General features: G+C 48.2%; 26 non-coding genes across 26 annotated transcripts; all 26 read left to right on the forward strand.

The window, feature by feature from the left end:
* The first annotated feature begins 339 nt into the window (after positions 1 to 339).
* On the forward strand, positions 340 to 458 carry LOC119313688. Its single transcript, XR_005151957.1, has one exon. It is a non-coding gene; the product is annotated as a 5S ribosomal RNA (ribosomal RNA).
* Positions 459 to 824: 366 nt separating this feature from the next.
* Positions 825 to 943, forward strand: LOC119313572. Its single transcript, XR_005151846.1, has one exon. It is a non-coding gene; the product is annotated as a 5S ribosomal RNA (ribosomal RNA).
* A 366-nt stretch (positions 944 to 1,309) lies between these two features.
* LOC119313553 lies at positions 1,310 to 1,428 on the forward strand. Its single transcript, XR_005151827.1, has one exon. It is a non-coding gene; the product is annotated as a 5S ribosomal RNA (ribosomal RNA).
* Positions 1,429 to 1,794: 366 nt separating this feature from the next.
* Positions 1,795 to 1,913, forward strand: LOC119313616. Its single transcript, XR_005151888.1, has one exon. It is a non-coding gene; the product is annotated as a 5S ribosomal RNA (ribosomal RNA).
* Positions 1,914 to 2,279: 366 nt separating this feature from the next.
* LOC119313752 lies at positions 2,280 to 2,398 on the forward strand. The gene has a single exon (XR_005152017.1). It is a non-coding gene; the product is annotated as a 5S ribosomal RNA (ribosomal RNA).
* A 365-nt stretch (positions 2,399 to 2,763) lies between these two features.
* On the forward strand, positions 2,764 to 2,882 carry LOC119313573. Its single transcript, XR_005151847.1, has one exon. It is a non-coding gene; the product is annotated as a 5S ribosomal RNA (ribosomal RNA).
* Positions 2,883 to 3,249: 367 nt separating this feature from the next.
* LOC119313525 lies at positions 3,250 to 3,368 on the forward strand. The gene has a single exon (XR_005151802.1). It is a non-coding gene; the product is annotated as a 5S ribosomal RNA (ribosomal RNA).
* Positions 3,369 to 4,011: 643 nt separating this feature from the next.
* On the forward strand, positions 4,012 to 4,129 carry LOC119313763. Its single transcript, XR_005152028.1, has one exon. It is a non-coding gene; the product is annotated as a 5S ribosomal RNA (ribosomal RNA).
* Positions 4,130 to 4,493: 364 nt separating this feature from the next.
* On the forward strand, positions 4,494 to 4,612 carry LOC119313708. The gene has a single exon (XR_005151975.1). It is a non-coding gene; the product is annotated as a 5S ribosomal RNA (ribosomal RNA).
* Positions 4,613 to 4,978: 366 nt separating this feature from the next.
* LOC119313769 lies at positions 4,979 to 5,098 on the forward strand. Its single transcript, XR_005152034.1, has one exon. It is a non-coding gene; the product is annotated as a 5S ribosomal RNA (ribosomal RNA).
* A 367-nt stretch (positions 5,099 to 5,465) lies between these two features.
* LOC119313615 lies at positions 5,466 to 5,584 on the forward strand. The gene has a single exon (XR_005151887.1). It is a non-coding gene; the product is annotated as a 5S ribosomal RNA (ribosomal RNA).
* Positions 5,585 to 5,951: 367 nt separating this feature from the next.
* Positions 5,952 to 6,071, forward strand: LOC119313770. Its single transcript, XR_005152035.1, has one exon. It is a non-coding gene; the product is annotated as a 5S ribosomal RNA (ribosomal RNA).
* Positions 6,072 to 6,438: 367 nt separating this feature from the next.
* LOC119313533 lies at positions 6,439 to 6,557 on the forward strand. Its single transcript, XR_005151808.1, has one exon. It is a non-coding gene; the product is annotated as a 5S ribosomal RNA (ribosomal RNA).
* Positions 6,558 to 6,924: 367 nt separating this feature from the next.
* LOC119313915 lies at positions 6,925 to 7,043 on the forward strand. Its single transcript, XR_005152170.1, has one exon. It is a non-coding gene; the product is annotated as a 5S ribosomal RNA (ribosomal RNA).
* A 367-nt stretch (positions 7,044 to 7,410) lies between these two features.
* On the forward strand, positions 7,411 to 7,530 carry LOC119313771. Its single transcript, XR_005152036.1, has one exon. It is a non-coding gene; the product is annotated as a 5S ribosomal RNA (ribosomal RNA).
* A 367-nt stretch (positions 7,531 to 7,897) lies between these two features.
* Positions 7,898 to 8,016, forward strand: LOC119313534. Its single transcript, XR_005151809.1, has one exon. It is a non-coding gene; the product is annotated as a 5S ribosomal RNA (ribosomal RNA).
* A 367-nt stretch (positions 8,017 to 8,383) lies between these two features.
* Positions 8,384 to 8,502, forward strand: LOC119313792. Its single transcript, XR_005152056.1, has one exon. It is a non-coding gene; the product is annotated as a 5S ribosomal RNA (ribosomal RNA).
* A 642-nt stretch (positions 8,503 to 9,144) lies between these two features.
* LOC119313689 lies at positions 9,145 to 9,263 on the forward strand. The gene has a single exon (XR_005151958.1). It is a non-coding gene; the product is annotated as a 5S ribosomal RNA (ribosomal RNA).
* Positions 9,264 to 9,629: 366 nt separating this feature from the next.
* On the forward strand, positions 9,630 to 9,748 carry LOC119313867. Its single transcript, XR_005152126.1, has one exon. It is a non-coding gene; the product is annotated as a 5S ribosomal RNA (ribosomal RNA).
* A 366-nt stretch (positions 9,749 to 10,114) lies between these two features.
* LOC119313575 lies at positions 10,115 to 10,233 on the forward strand. The gene has a single exon (XR_005151848.1). It is a non-coding gene; the product is annotated as a 5S ribosomal RNA (ribosomal RNA).
* Positions 10,234 to 10,599: 366 nt separating this feature from the next.
* On the forward strand, positions 10,600 to 10,718 carry LOC119313602. The gene has a single exon (XR_005151874.1). It is a non-coding gene; the product is annotated as a 5S ribosomal RNA (ribosomal RNA).
* Positions 10,719 to 11,085: 367 nt separating this feature from the next.
* LOC119313542 lies at positions 11,086 to 11,204 on the forward strand. The gene has a single exon (XR_005151817.1). It is a non-coding gene; the product is annotated as a 5S ribosomal RNA (ribosomal RNA).
* A 642-nt stretch (positions 11,205 to 11,846) lies between these two features.
* LOC119313818 lies at positions 11,847 to 11,965 on the forward strand. Its single transcript, XR_005152083.1, has one exon. It is a non-coding gene; the product is annotated as a 5S ribosomal RNA (ribosomal RNA).
* Positions 11,966 to 12,329: 364 nt separating this feature from the next.
* On the forward strand, positions 12,330 to 12,448 carry LOC119313721. Its single transcript, XR_005151986.1, has one exon. It is a non-coding gene; the product is annotated as a 5S ribosomal RNA (ribosomal RNA).
* Positions 12,449 to 12,815: 367 nt separating this feature from the next.
* On the forward strand, positions 12,816 to 12,934 carry LOC119313418. Its single transcript, XR_005151706.1, has one exon. It is a non-coding gene; the product is annotated as a 5S ribosomal RNA (ribosomal RNA).
* Positions 12,935 to 13,301: 367 nt separating this feature from the next.
* On the forward strand, positions 13,302 to 13,420 carry LOC119313779. Its single transcript, XR_005152044.1, has one exon. It is a non-coding gene; the product is annotated as a 5S ribosomal RNA (ribosomal RNA).
* The last annotated feature ends 344 nt before the right edge of the window (positions 13,421 to 13,764 follow it).

Below are 13,764 nucleotides of genomic sequence, written 5' to 3' on the forward strand. Positions count from 1 at the left end.
AGAATCGTCTTTGGTGCGGACCTGGGAGTGGCAAGCCGTTATATTATTTTTGACGTTTGCGATATGTTTAAGCTCGATGCTCATTGCTCGCGCGTCTTGGGGCGGCTTTGTGGCGCGAAGAGCGCGTTCTGAAAGAGGTGGAAAAAACTCGTGTTGCTGCGGTATGGAGGGAGGGGTGGAAACCGTGGAAAATTCGTCTTCGTGATTGAGCGGGAGAGTAAGTAGTATAGGACATTATCCATTGTTAGGGAAGGTTGTAATGGTAGTGAGAATGTAGAATCGTCTTTGGAGCGGACCTGGGAGTGGCAAGCATAAGGGACGAAGACGGGGAAACATGTCGGATGCGATCATACCAGCAGTAAAGCACCAGATCCCATCAGAACTCCGCAGTTAAGCATGCTTGGGCGAGAGTAGTACTAGGATGGGTGACCTCCTGGGAAGTCCTCGTGTTGCATTCCCTTTTTAATTATTTTTTGCGCCTTGTGACAAACATATCGCACGTGCGCGATATATATTAATCCTGTTATATTATTTTTGACGTTTGCGATATGTTTAACCTCGATGCTCATTGCTCGCGCGTCTTGGGGCGGCTTTGTGGCGCGAAGAGCGCGTTCGAAAGGGGTGGAAAAAACTCGTGCTGCTGCCGTATGGAGGGAGGGGTGGAAACCGTGGAAAACTCGTCTCCGTGATTGAGCGGGAGAGTAAGTAGTATAGGACATTATCCATTGTTAGGGAACAGTTGTAATGGTAGTGAGAATGTAGAATCGTCTTTGGAGCGGACCTGGGAGTGGCAAGCATAAGGGACGAAGACGGGGAAACATGTTGGATGCGATCATACCAGCACTAAAGCACCGGATCCCATCAGAACTACGAAGTTAAGCGTGCTTGGGCGAGAGTAGTACTAGGATGGGTGACCTCCTGGGAAGTCCTCGTGTTGCATTCCCTTTTTAATTATTTTTTGCGCCTTGTGCAAACATATCGCACGTGCGCGATATATATTAATCCCGTTATATTATTTTTGACGTTTGCGATATGTTTAAGCTCGATGCTCATTGCTCGCGCGTCTTGGGGCGGCTTTGTGGCGCGAAGAGCACGTTCTGAAAGAGATGGAAAAAATTCATGCTGCTGCGGTATGGAGGGAGGGGTGGAAACCGTGGAAAACTCGTCTCCGTGATTGAGCGGGAGAGTAAGTAGTATAGGAAATTATCCATTGTTAGGGAACGGTTGTAATGGTAGTGAGAATGTAGAATCGTCTTTGGAGCGGACCTGTGAGTGGCAAGCATAAGGGACGAAGACGGGGAAACATGTTGGATGCGATCATACCAGCACTAAAGCAGCGGATCCCATTAGAACTCCGAAGTTAAGCGTGCTTGGGCGAGAGTAGTACTAGGATGGGTGACCTCCTGGGAAGTCCTCGTGTTGCATTCCCTTTTTAATTATTTCTTGCGCTTTGTGACAAACATATCGCACGTGCGCGATATATATTAATCCCGTTATATTATTTTTGACGTTTGCGATATGTTTAAGCTCGATGCTCATTGCTCGCGCGTCTTGGGGCGGCTTTGTGGCGCGAAGAGTGCGTTCGAAAGGGATGGAAAAAACTCGTGCTGCTGCAGTATGGAGGGAGGGGTGGAAACCGTGGAAAACTCATCTCCGTGATTGAGCGGGAGAGTAAGTAGTATAGGACATTATCCATTGTTAGGGAACAGTTGTAATGGTAGTGAGAATGTAGAATCGTCTTTGGAGCGGACCTGGGAGTGGCAAGCATAAGGGACGAAGACGGGGAAACATGTCGGATGCGATCATACCAGCACTAAAGCACCGGATCCCGTCAGAACTACGAAGTTAAGCGTGCTTGGGCGAGAGTAGTACTAGGATGGGTGACCTCCTGGGAAGTCCTCGTGTTGCATTCCCTTTTTAATTATTTTTTGCGCCTTGTGCAAACATATCATACGTGCGCGATATATATTAATCCCGTTATATTATTTTTGACGTTTGCGATATGTTTAAGCTCGACGCTCATTGCTCGCGCGTCTTGGGGCGGCTTTGTGGCGCGAAGAGCACGTTCTGAAAGAGATGGAAAAAATTCGTGCTGCTGCGGTATGGAGGGAGGGGTGGAAACCGTGGAAAACTCGTCTCCGTGATTGAGCGGGAGAGTAAGTAGTATAGGACATTATCCATTGTTAGGGAACGGTTGTAATGGTAGTGAGAATGTAGAATCGTCTTTGGAGCGGACCTGGGAGTGGCAAGCATAAGGGACGAAGACGGGGAAACATGTTGGATGCGATCATACCAGCACTAAAGCAGCGGATCCCATTAGAACTTCGAAGTTAAGCGTGCTTGGGCGAGAGTAGTACTAGGATGGGTAACCTCCTGGGAAGTCCTCGTGTTGCATTCCCTTTTTAATTATTTCTTGCGCTTTGTGACAAACATATCGCACGTGCGCGATATATATTAATCCCGTTATATTATTTTTGACGTTTGCGATATGTTTAAGCTCGATGCTCATTGCTCGCGCGTCTTGGGGCGGCTTTGTGGCGCGAAGACGCGTTCGAAAGGGGTGGAAAAAATTCGTGCTGCTGCGGTATGGAGGGAGGGGTGGAAACCGTGGAAAACTCGTCTCCGTGATTGAGCGGGAGAGTAAGTAGTATAGGACATTATCCATTGTTAGGGAACAGTTGTAATGGTAGTGAGAATGTAGAATCGTCTTTGGAGCGGACCTGGGAGTGGCAAGCATAAGGGACGAAGACGGGGAAACATGTCGGATGCGATCATACCAGGACTAAAGCACCGGATCCCATCAGAACTCTGAAGTTAAGCGTGCTTGGGCGAGAGTAGTACTAGGATGGGTGACCTCCTGGGAAGTCCTCGTGTTGCATTCCCTTTTTAATTATTTTTTGCGCCTTGTGACAAACATATCGCACGTGCGCGATATATATTAATCCCGTTATATTATTTTTGACGTTTGCGATATGTTTAAGCTCGATGCTCTTTGCTCGCGCGTCTTGGGGCGGCTTTGTGGCGCGAAGAGCCCGTTCTTACAGGGGTGGAAAAAACTCGTGCTGCTGCGGTATGGAGGGAGGGGTGGAAATCGTGGAAAACTCGTCTCCGTGATTGAGCGGGAGAGTAAGTAGTATAGGACATTATCCATTGTTAGGGAACGGTTGTAATGGAAGTGAGAATGTAGAATCGTCTTTGGAGCGGACCTGGGAGTGGCAAGCATAAGGGAATAAGACGGGGAAACATGTCGTATGCGATCATACCAGCACTGAAGCACCGGATCCCATCAGAACTCCGAAGTAAAGCGTGCTTGGGCGAGAGTAGTACTAGGATGGGTGACCTCCTGGGAAGTCCTCGTGTTGCATTCACTTTTTAATTATTTTTTGCGCCTGGTGACAAACATATCGCACGTGCGCGATATATATTAATCCCGTTATATTATTTTTGAAGTTTGCGATATGTTTAAGCTCGATGCTCATTGCTCGCGCGTCTTGGGGCGGCTTTGTGGCGCGACGAGCGCGTTTTGAAAGGGGTGGAAAAAACTCGTGTTGCTGCGGTATGGAGGGAGGGGTGGAAACCGTGCAAAACTCGTCTCCGTGATTGAGCGGGAGAGTAAGTAGTATAGGACATTATCCATTGTTAGGGAACGGTTGTAATGGTAGTGAGAATGTAGAATCGCCTTTGGTTTGGACCTGGGAGTGGCAAGCCGTTATATTATTTTTGACGTTTGCGATATGTTTAAGCTCGATGCTCATTGCTCGCGCGTCTTGGGGCGGCTTTGTGGCGCGAAGAGCGCGTTCTTAAAGGGGTGGAAGAAACTCGTGTTGTTGCGGTATGGAGGGAGGGGTGGAAACTGTGGAAAATTCGTCTCCGTGATTGAGCGGGAGAGTAAGTAGTATAGGACATTATCCATTGTTAGGGAACGTTTGTAATGGTAGTGAGAATGTAGAATCGTCTTTGGAGTGGACCTGGGAGTGGCAAGCATAAGGGACGAATACGGTGAAACATGTCGGATGCGATCATACCAGCACTAAAGCACCGGATCCCATCAGAACTCCGAAGTTAAGCGTGCTTGGGCGAGAGTAGTACTAGGATGGGTTCCCTCCTGGGAGTCCTCGTCTTGCATTCCCTTTTTAATTATTTTTTGCGCCTTGTGACAAACATATCGCACGTGCGTGATATATATTAATCCCGTTATATTATTTTTGACGTTTGCGATATGTTTAAGCTCGATGCTCATTGCTCGCGCGTCTTGGGGCGGCTTTGTGGCGCGAAGAGCACGTTCTGAAAGGGAAAAAAACTCGTGCTGCTGCGGTATGGAGGGAGGGGTGGAAACCGTGGAAAACTCGTCTCCGTGATTGAGCGGGAGAGTAAGTAGTATAGGACATTATCCATTGTTAGGGAACGGTTGTAATGGTAGTGAGAATGTAGAATCGTCTTTGGAGCGGACCTGGGAGTGGCAAGCATAAGGCACGAAGACGGGGAAACATGTTGGATGCGATCATACCAGCACTAAAGCACCGGATCCCATCAGAACTCCGAAGTAAAGCGTGCTTGGGCGAGAGTAGTACTAGGATGGGTGACCTCCTGGGAAGTCCTCGTGTTGCATTCCCTTTTTAATTATTTTTTGCGCCTTGTGACAAACATATCGCACGTGCGCGATATATATTAATCCTGTTATATTATTTTTGACGTTTGCGATATGTTTAAGCTCGATGCTCATTGCTCGCGCGTCTTGGGGCGGCTTTGTGGTGCGAAGAGCGCGTTCGAAAGGGGTGGAAAAAACTCGTGCTGCTGCGGTATGGAGGGAGGGGTGGAAACCGTGGAAAACTCGTCTCCGTGATTGAGCGGGAGAGTAAGTAGTATAGGACATTATCCATTGTTAGGGAACGGTTGTAATGGTAGTGAGAATGTAGAATCTTCTTTGGAGCGGACCTGGGAGTCGCAAGCATAAGGGACGAAGACGGGGAAACATGTTGGATGCGATCATACCAGCACTAAAGCACCGGATCCCATCAGAACTCCGAAGTTAAAGCGTGCTTGGGCGAGAGTAGTACTAGGATGGGTTCCCTCCTGGGAAGTCCTCGTGTTGCATTCCCTTTTTAATTCTTTTTTGCGCCTTGTGACAAACATATCGCACGTGCGCGATATATATTAATCCCGTTATATTATTTTTGACGTTTGCGATATGTTTAAGCTCGATGCTCATTGCTCAGGCGTCTTGGGGCGGATTTGTGGCGCGAAGAGCACGTTCTGAAAGGGATGGAAAAAACTCGTGCTGCTGCTGTATGGAGGGAGGGGTGCAAACCGTGGAAAACTCGTCTCCGTGATTGAGCAGGAGAGTAAGTAGTATAGGACATTATCGATTGTTAGGGAACGGTTGTAATGGTAGTGAGAATGTAGAATCGTCTTTGGAGCGGACCTGGGAGTCGCAAGCATAAGGGACGAAGACGGGGAAACATGTTGGATGCGATCATACCAGCACTAAAGCACCGGATCCCATCAGAACTCCGAAGTTAAGCGTGCTTGGGCGAGAGTAGTGCTAGGATGGGTGACCTCCTGGGAAGTCCTCGTGTTGCTTTCCCTTTTTAATTATTTTTTGCGCCTTGTGACAAACATATCGCACGTGCGCGATATATATTAATCCCGTTATATTATTTTTGACGTTTGCGATATGTTTAAGCTCGATGCTCATTGCTCGCGCGTCTTGGGGCGGCTTTGTGGTGCGAAGAGCACGTTCTGAAAGGGATGGAAAAAACTCGTGCTGCTGCGGTATGGAGGGAGGGGTGGAAACCGTGGAAAACTCGTCTCCGTGATTGAGCGGGAGAGTAAGTAGTATAGGACATTATCCATTGTTAGGGAACGGTTGTAATGGTAGTGAGAATGTAGAATCGTCTTTGGAGCGGACCTGGGAGTCGCAAGCATAAGGGACGAAGACGGGGAAACATGTTGGATGCGATCATACCAGCACTAAAGCACCGGATCCCATCAGAACTCCGAAGTTAAAGCGTGCTTGGGCGAGAGTAGTACTAGGATGGGTTCCCTCCTGGGAAGTCCTCGTGTTGCATTCCCTTTTTAATTATTTTTTCCGCCTTGTGACAAACATATCGCACGTGCGCGATATATATTAATCCCGTTATATTATTTTTGACGTTTGCGATATGTTTAAGCTCGACGCTCATTGCTCGCGCGTCTTGGGGCGGCTTTGTGGCGCGAAGAGCACGTTCTGAAAGGGATGGAAAAAACTCGTGCTGCTGCGGTATGGAGGGAGGGGTGCAAACCGTGGAAAACCCGTCTCCGTGATTGAGCGGGAGAGTAAGTAGTATAGGACATTATCCATTGTTAGGGAACGGTTGTAATGGTAGTGAGAATGTAGAATCGTCTTTGGAGCGGACCTGGGAGTCGCAAGCATAATGGACGAAGACGGGGCAACATGTTGGATGCGATCATACCAGCACTAAAGCACCGGATCCCATCAGAACTCCGAAGTTAAGCCTGCTTGGGCGAGAGTAGTACTAGGATGGGTGACCTCCTGGGAAGTCCTCGTGTTGCATTCCCTTTTTAATTATTTTTTGCGCCTTGTGACAAACATATCGCATGTGCGCGATATATATTAATCCCGTTATATTATTTGTGATGTTTGCGATATGTTTAAGCTCGATGCTCATTGCTCGCGCGTCTTGGGGTGGCTTTGTGGTGCGAAGAGCACGTTCTGAAAGGGATGGAAAAAACTCGTGCTGCTGCGGTATGGAGGGAGGGGTGGAAACCGTGGAAAACTCGTCTCCGTGATTGAGCGGGAGAGTAAGTAGTATAGGACATTATCCATTGTTAGGGAACGGTTGTAATGGTAGTGAGAATGTAGAATCGTCTTTGGAGCGGACCTGGGAGTGGCAAGCATAAGGCACGAAGACGGGGAAACATGTCGGATGCGATCATACCAGCAGTAAAGCACCGGATCCCATCAGAACTCCGAAGTTTAGCGTGCTTGGGAGAGAGTAGTACTAGGATGGGTGACCTCCTAGGAAGTCCTCGTGTTGCATTCCCTTTTTAATTATTTTTTGCGCCTTGTGACAAACATATCGCACGTGCGCGATATATATTAACCCCGTTATATTATTTTTGACGTTTGCGATATGTTTAAGCTCGATGCTCATTGCTCGCGTGTCTTGGGGCGGCTTTGTGGTGCGAAGAGCACGTTCTGAAAGGGATGGAAAAAACTCGTGCTGCTGCGGTATGGAGGGAGGGGTGGAAACCGTGGAAAACTCGTCTCCGTGATTGAGCGGGAGAGTAAGTAGTATAGGACATTATCCATTGTTAGGGAACGGTTGTAATGGTAGTGAGAATGTAGAATCGTCTTTGGAGCGGACCTGGGAGTCGCAAGCATAAGGGACGAAGACGGGGAAACATGTTGGATGCGATCATACCAGCACTAAAGCACCGGATCCCATCAGAACTCCGAAGTTAAAGCGTGCTTGGGCGAGAGTAGTACTAGGATGGGTTCCCTCCTGGGAAGTCCTCGTGTTGCATTCCCTTTTTAATTATTTTTTGCGCCTTGTGACAAACATATCGCACGTGCGCGATATATATTAATCCCGTTATATTATTTTTGACGTTTGCGATATGTTTAAGCTCGATGCTCATTGCTCGCGCGTCTTGGGGCGGCTTTGTGGCGCGAAGAGCACGTTCTGAAAGGGATGGAAAAAACTCGTGCTGCTGCGGTATGGAGGGAGGGGTGCAAACCGTGGAAAACCCGTCTCCGTGATTGAGCGGGAGAGTAAGTAGTATAGGACATTATCCATTGTTAGGGAACGGTTGTAATGGTAGTGAGAATGTAGAATCGTCTTTGGAGCGGACCTGGGAGTCGCAAGCATAAGGGACGAAGACGGGGAAACATGTTGGATGCGATCATACCAGCACTAAAGCACCGGATCCCATCAGAACTCCGAAGTTAAGCCTGCTTGGGCGAGAGTAGTACTAGGATGGGTGACCTCCTGGGAAGTCCTCGTGTTGCATTCCCTTTTTAATTATTTTTTGCGCCTTGTGACAAACATATCGCATGTGCGCGATATATATTAATCCCGTTATATTATTTGTGATGTTTGCGATATGTTTAAGCTCGATGCTCATTGCTCGCGCGTCTTGGGGTGGCTTTGTGGTGCGAAGAGCACGTTCTGAAAGGGATGGAAAAAACTCGTGCTGCTGCGGTATGGAGGGAGGGGTGGAAACCGTGGAAAACTCGTCTCCGTGATTGAGCGGGAGAGTAAGTAGTATAGGACATTATCCATTGTTAGGGAACGGTTGTAATGGTAGTGAGAATGTAGAATCGTCTTTGGAGCGGACCTGGGAGTGGCAAGCATAAGGCACGAAGACGGGGAAACATGTCGGATGCGATCATACCAGCAGTAAAGCACCGGATCCCATCAGAACTCCGAAGTTTAGCGTGCTTGGGCGAGAGTAGTACTAGGATGGGTGACCTCCTAGGAAGTCCTCGTGTTGCATTCCCTTTTTAATTATTTTTTGCGCCTTGTGACAAACATATCGCACGTGCACGATATATATTAACCCCGTTATATTATTTTTGACGTTTGCGATATGTTTAAGCTCGATGCTCATTGCTCGCGCGTCTTGGGGCGGCTTTGTGGTGCGAAGAGCACGTTCTGAAAGGGATGGAAAAAACTCGTGCTGCTGCAGTATGGAGGGAGGGGTGGAAACCGTGGAAAACTCGTCTCCGTGATTGAGCGGGAGAGTAAGTAGTATAGGACATTATCCATTGTTAGGGAACGGTTGTAATGGTAGTGAGAATGTAGAATCGTCTTTGGTGCGGACCTGGGAGTGGCAAGCCGTTATATTATTTTTGACGTTTGCGATATGTTTAAGCTCGATGCTCATTGCTCGCGCGTCTTGGGGCGGCTTTGTGGCGCGAAGAGCGCGTTCTGAAAGAGGTGGAAAAAACTCGTGTTGCTGCGGTATGGAGGGAGGGGTGGAAACCGTGGAAAATTCGTCTTCGTGATTGAGCGGGAGAGTAAGTAGTATAGGACATTATCCATTGTTAGGGAAGGTTGTAATGGTAGTGAGAATGTAGAATCGTCTTTGGAGCGGACCTGGGAGTGGCAAGCATAAGGGACGAAGACGGGGAAACTTGTCGGATGCGATCATACCAGCAGTAAAGCACCAGATCCCATCAGAACTCCGCAGTTAAGCATGCTTGGGCGAGAGTAGTACTAGGATGGGTGACCTCCTGGGAAGTCCTCGTGTTGCATTCCCTTTTTAATTATTTTTTGCGCCTTGTGACAAACATATCGCACGTGCGCGATATATATTAATCCCGTTATATTATTTTTGACGTTTGCGATATGTTTAAGCTCGATGCTCATTGCTCGCGCGTCTTGGGGCGGCTTTGTGGCGCGAAGAGCGCGTTCGAAAGGGGTGGAAAAAACTCGTGCTGCTGCGGTATGGAGGGAGGGGTGGAAACCGTGGAAAACTCGTCTCCGTGATTGAGCGGGAGAGTAAGTAGTATAGGACATTATCCATTGTTAGGGAACAGTTGTAATGGTAGTGAGAATGTAGAATCGTCTTTGGAGCGGACCTGGGAGTGGCAAGCATAAGGGACGAAGACGGGGAAACATGTCGGATGCGATCATACCAGCACTAAAGCACCGGATCTCATCAGAACTACGAAGTTAAGCGTGCTTGGGAGAGAGTAGTACTAGGATGGGTGACCTCTTGGGAAGTCCTCGTGTTGCATTCCCTTTTTAATTATTTTTTGCGCCTTGTGCAAACATATCGCACGTCCGCGATATATATTAATCCCGTTATATTATTTTTGACGTTTGCGATATGTTTAAGCTCGATGCTCATTGCTCGCGCGTCTTGGGGCGGCTTTGTGGCGCGAAGAGCACGTCCTGAAAGAGATGGAAAAAATTCATGCTGCTGCGGTATGGAGGGAGGGGTGGAAACCGTGGAAAACTCGTCTCCGTGATTGAGCGGGAGAGTAAGTAGTATAGGAAATTATCCATTGTTAGGGAACGGTTGTAATGGTAGTGAGAATGTAGAATCGTCTTTGGAGCGGACCTGTCAGTGGCAAGCATAAGGGACGAAGACGGGGAAACATGTTGGATGCGATCATACCAGCACTAAAGCACCGGATCCCATTAGAACTTCGAAGTTAAGCGTGCTTGGGCGAGAGTAGTACTAGGATGGGTAACCTCCTGGGAAGTCCTCGTGTTGCATTCCCTTTTTAATTATTTCTTGCGCTTTGTGACAAACATATCGCACGTGCGCGATATATATTAATCCCGTTATATTATTTTTGACGTTTGCGATATGTTTAAGCTTGATGCTCATTGCTCGCGCGTCTTGGGGCGGCTTTGTGGAGCGAAGAGCGCGTTCGAAAGGGGTGGAAAAAATTCGTGCTGCTGCGGTATGGAGGGAGGGGTGGAAACCGTGGAAAACTCGTCTCCGTGATTGAGCGGGAGAGTAAGTAGTATAGGACATTATCCATTGTTAGGGAACAGTTGTAATGGTAGTGAGAATGTAGAATCGTCTTTGGAGCGGACCTGGGAGTGGCAAGCATAAGGGACGAAGACGGGGAAACATGTCGGATGCGATCATACCAGGACTAAAGCACCGGATCCCATCAGAACTCTGAAGTTAAGCGTGCTTGGGCGAGAGTAGTACTAGGATGGGTGACCTCTTGGGAAGTCCTCGTGTTGCATTCCCTTTTTAATTATTTTTTGCGCCTTGTGACAAACATATCGCACGTGCGCGATATATATTAATCCCGTTATATTATTTTTGACGTTTGCGATATGTTTAAGCTCGATGCTCTTTGCTCACGCGTCTTGGGGCGGCTTTGTGGCGCGAAGAGCCCGTTCTTACAGGGGTGGAAAAAACTCGTGCTGCTGCGGTATGGAGGGAGGGGTGGAAATCGTGGAAAACTCGTCTCCGTGATTGAGCGGGAGAGTAAGTAGTATAGGACATTATCCATTGTTAGGGAACGGTTGTAATGGTAGTGAGAATGTAGAATCGTCTTTGGAGCGGACCTGGGAGTGGCAAGCATAAGGGACGAAGACGGGGAAACATGTCGTATGCGATCATACCAGCACTGAAGCACCGGATCCCATCAGAACTCTGAAGTTAAGCGTGCTTGGGCGAGAGTAGTACTAGGATGGGTGACCTCCTGGGAAGTCCTCGTGTTGCATTCACTTTTTAATTATTTTTTGCGCCTGGTGAAAAACATATCGCACGTGCGCGATATATATTAATCCCGTTATATTATTTTTGAAGTTTGCGATGTGTTTAAGCTTGATGCTCATTGCTCGCGCGTCTTGGGGCGGCTTTGTGGCGCGACGAGCGCGTTTTGAAAGGGGTGGAAAAAACTCGTGTTGCTGCGGTATGGAGGGAGGGGTGGAAACCGTGCAAAACTCGTCTCCGTGATTGAGCGGGAGAGTAAGTAGTATAGGACATTATCCATTGTTAGGGAACGGTTGTAATGGTAGTGAGAATGTAGAATCACCTTTGGTGCGGACCTGGGAGTGGCAAGCCGTTATATTATTTTTGACGTTTGCGATATGTTTAAGCTCGATGCTCATTGCTCGCGCGTCTTGGGGCGGCTTTGTGGCGCGAAGAGCGCGTTCTTAAAGGGGTGGAAGAAACTCGTGTTGTTGCGGTATGGAGGGAGGGGTGGAAACTGTGGAAAATTCGTCTCCTGATTGAGCGGGAGAGTAAGTAGTATAGGACATTATCCATTGTTAGGGAACGTTTGTAATGGTAGTGAGAATGTAGAATCGTCTTTGGAGTGGACCTGGGAGTGGCAAGCATAAGGGACGAAGACGGTGAAACATGTCGGATGCGATCATACCAGCACTAAAGCACCGGATCCCATCAGAACTCCGAAGTTAAGCTTGCTTGGGCGAGAGTAGTACTAGGATGGGTTCCCTCCTGGGAAGTCCTCGTCTTGCATTCCCTTTTTAATTATTTTTTGCGCCTTGTGACAAACATATCGCACGTGCGTGATATATATTAATCCCGTTATATTATTTTTGACGTTTGCGATATGTTTAAGCTCGATGCTCATTGCTCGCGCGTCTTGGGGCGGCTTTGTGGCGCGAAGAGCACGTTCTGAAAGGGAAAAAAACTCGTGCTGCTGCGGTATGGAGGGAGGGGTGGAAACCATGGAAAACTCGTCTCCGTGATTGAGCGGGAGAGTAAGTAGTATAGGACATTATCCATTGTTAGGGAACGGTTGTAATGGTAGTGAGAATGTAGAATCATCTTTGGAGCGGACCTGGGAGTGGCAAGCATAAGGCACGAAGACGGGGAAACATGTCGGATGCGATCATACCAGCACTAAAGCACCGGATCCCATCAGAACTCCGAAGTAAAGCGTGCTTGGGCGAGAGTAGTACTAGGATGGGTGACCTCCTGGGAAGTCCTCGTGTTGCATTCCCTTTTTAATTATTTTTTGCGCCTTGTGACAAACATATCGCACGTGCGCGATATATATTAATCCTGTTATATTATTTTTGACGTTTGCGATATGTATAAGCTCGATGCTCATTGCTCGCGCGTCTTGGGGCGGCTTTGTGGTGCGAAGAGCACGTTCTGAAAGGGATGGAAAAAACTCGTGCTGCTGCGGTATGGAGGGAGGGGTGGAAACCGTGGAAAACTCGTCTCCGTGATTGAGCGGGAGAGTAAGTAGTATAGGACATTATCCATTGTTAGGGAACGGTTGTAATGGTAGTGAGAATGTAGAATCGTCTTTGGAGCGGACCTGGGAGTCGCAAGCATAAGGGACGAAGACGGGGAAACATGTTGGATGCGATCATACTAGCACTAAAGCACCGGATCCCATCAGAACTCCGAAGTTAAGCGTGCTTGGGCGAGAGTAGTACTAGGATGGGTGACCTCCTGGGAAGTCCTTGTGTTGCATTCCCTTTTTAATTATTTTTTGCGCCTTGTGACAAACATATCGCACGTGCGCGATATATATTAATCCCGTTATATTATTTTTGACGTTTGCGATATGTTTAAGCTCCATGCTCATTGCTCGCGCGTCTTGGGGCGGCTTTGTGGCGCGAAGAGCGCGTTCTTAAAAGGGTGGAGGAAACTCGTGTTGTTGCGGTATGGAGGGAGGGGTGGAAACTGTGGAAAATTCGTCTCCGTGATTGAGCGGGAGAGTAAGTAGTATAGGACATTATCCATTGTTAGGGAACGGTTGTAATGGTAGTGAGAATGTAGAATCGTCTTTGGAGTGGACCTGGGAGTGGCAAGCATAAGGGACGAAGACGGGGAAACATGTCGGATGCGATCATACCAACACTGAAGCACCGGATCCCATCAGAACTTTGAAGTTAAGCGTGCTTGGGCGAGAGTAGTACTTGGATGGGTGACCTCCTGGGAAGTCCTCGTGTTGCATTCCCTTTTTAATTATTTTTTGCGCCTTGTGACAAACATATCGCACGTGCGCGATATATATTAATCCCGTTATATTATTTTTGAAGTTTGCAATATGTTTAAGCTCGATGCTCATTGCTCGCGCGTCTTGGGGCGGCTTTGTGGCGCGAAGAGCGCGTTTTGAAAGGGGTGGAAAAAACTCGTGTTGCTGCGGTATGGAGGGAGGGGTGGAAACCGTGCAAAACTCGTCTCCGTGATTGAGTGGGAGAGTAAGTAGTATAGGACATTATCCATTGTTAGGGAACGGTTGTAATGGTAGTGAGAATGTAGAATCGCCTTTGGTGCGGACCTGGGAGTGGCAAGCCGTTA

The sequence above is a fragment of the Triticum dicoccoides genome, chromosome 5B (assembly GCF_002162155.2).
Source record: "Triticum dicoccoides isolate Atlit2015 ecotype Zavitan chromosome 5B, WEW_v2.0, whole genome shotgun sequence".
In the NCBI taxonomy this organism is placed as follows: Eukaryota; Viridiplantae; Streptophyta; class Magnoliopsida; order Poales; family Poaceae; genus Triticum; species Triticum dicoccoides.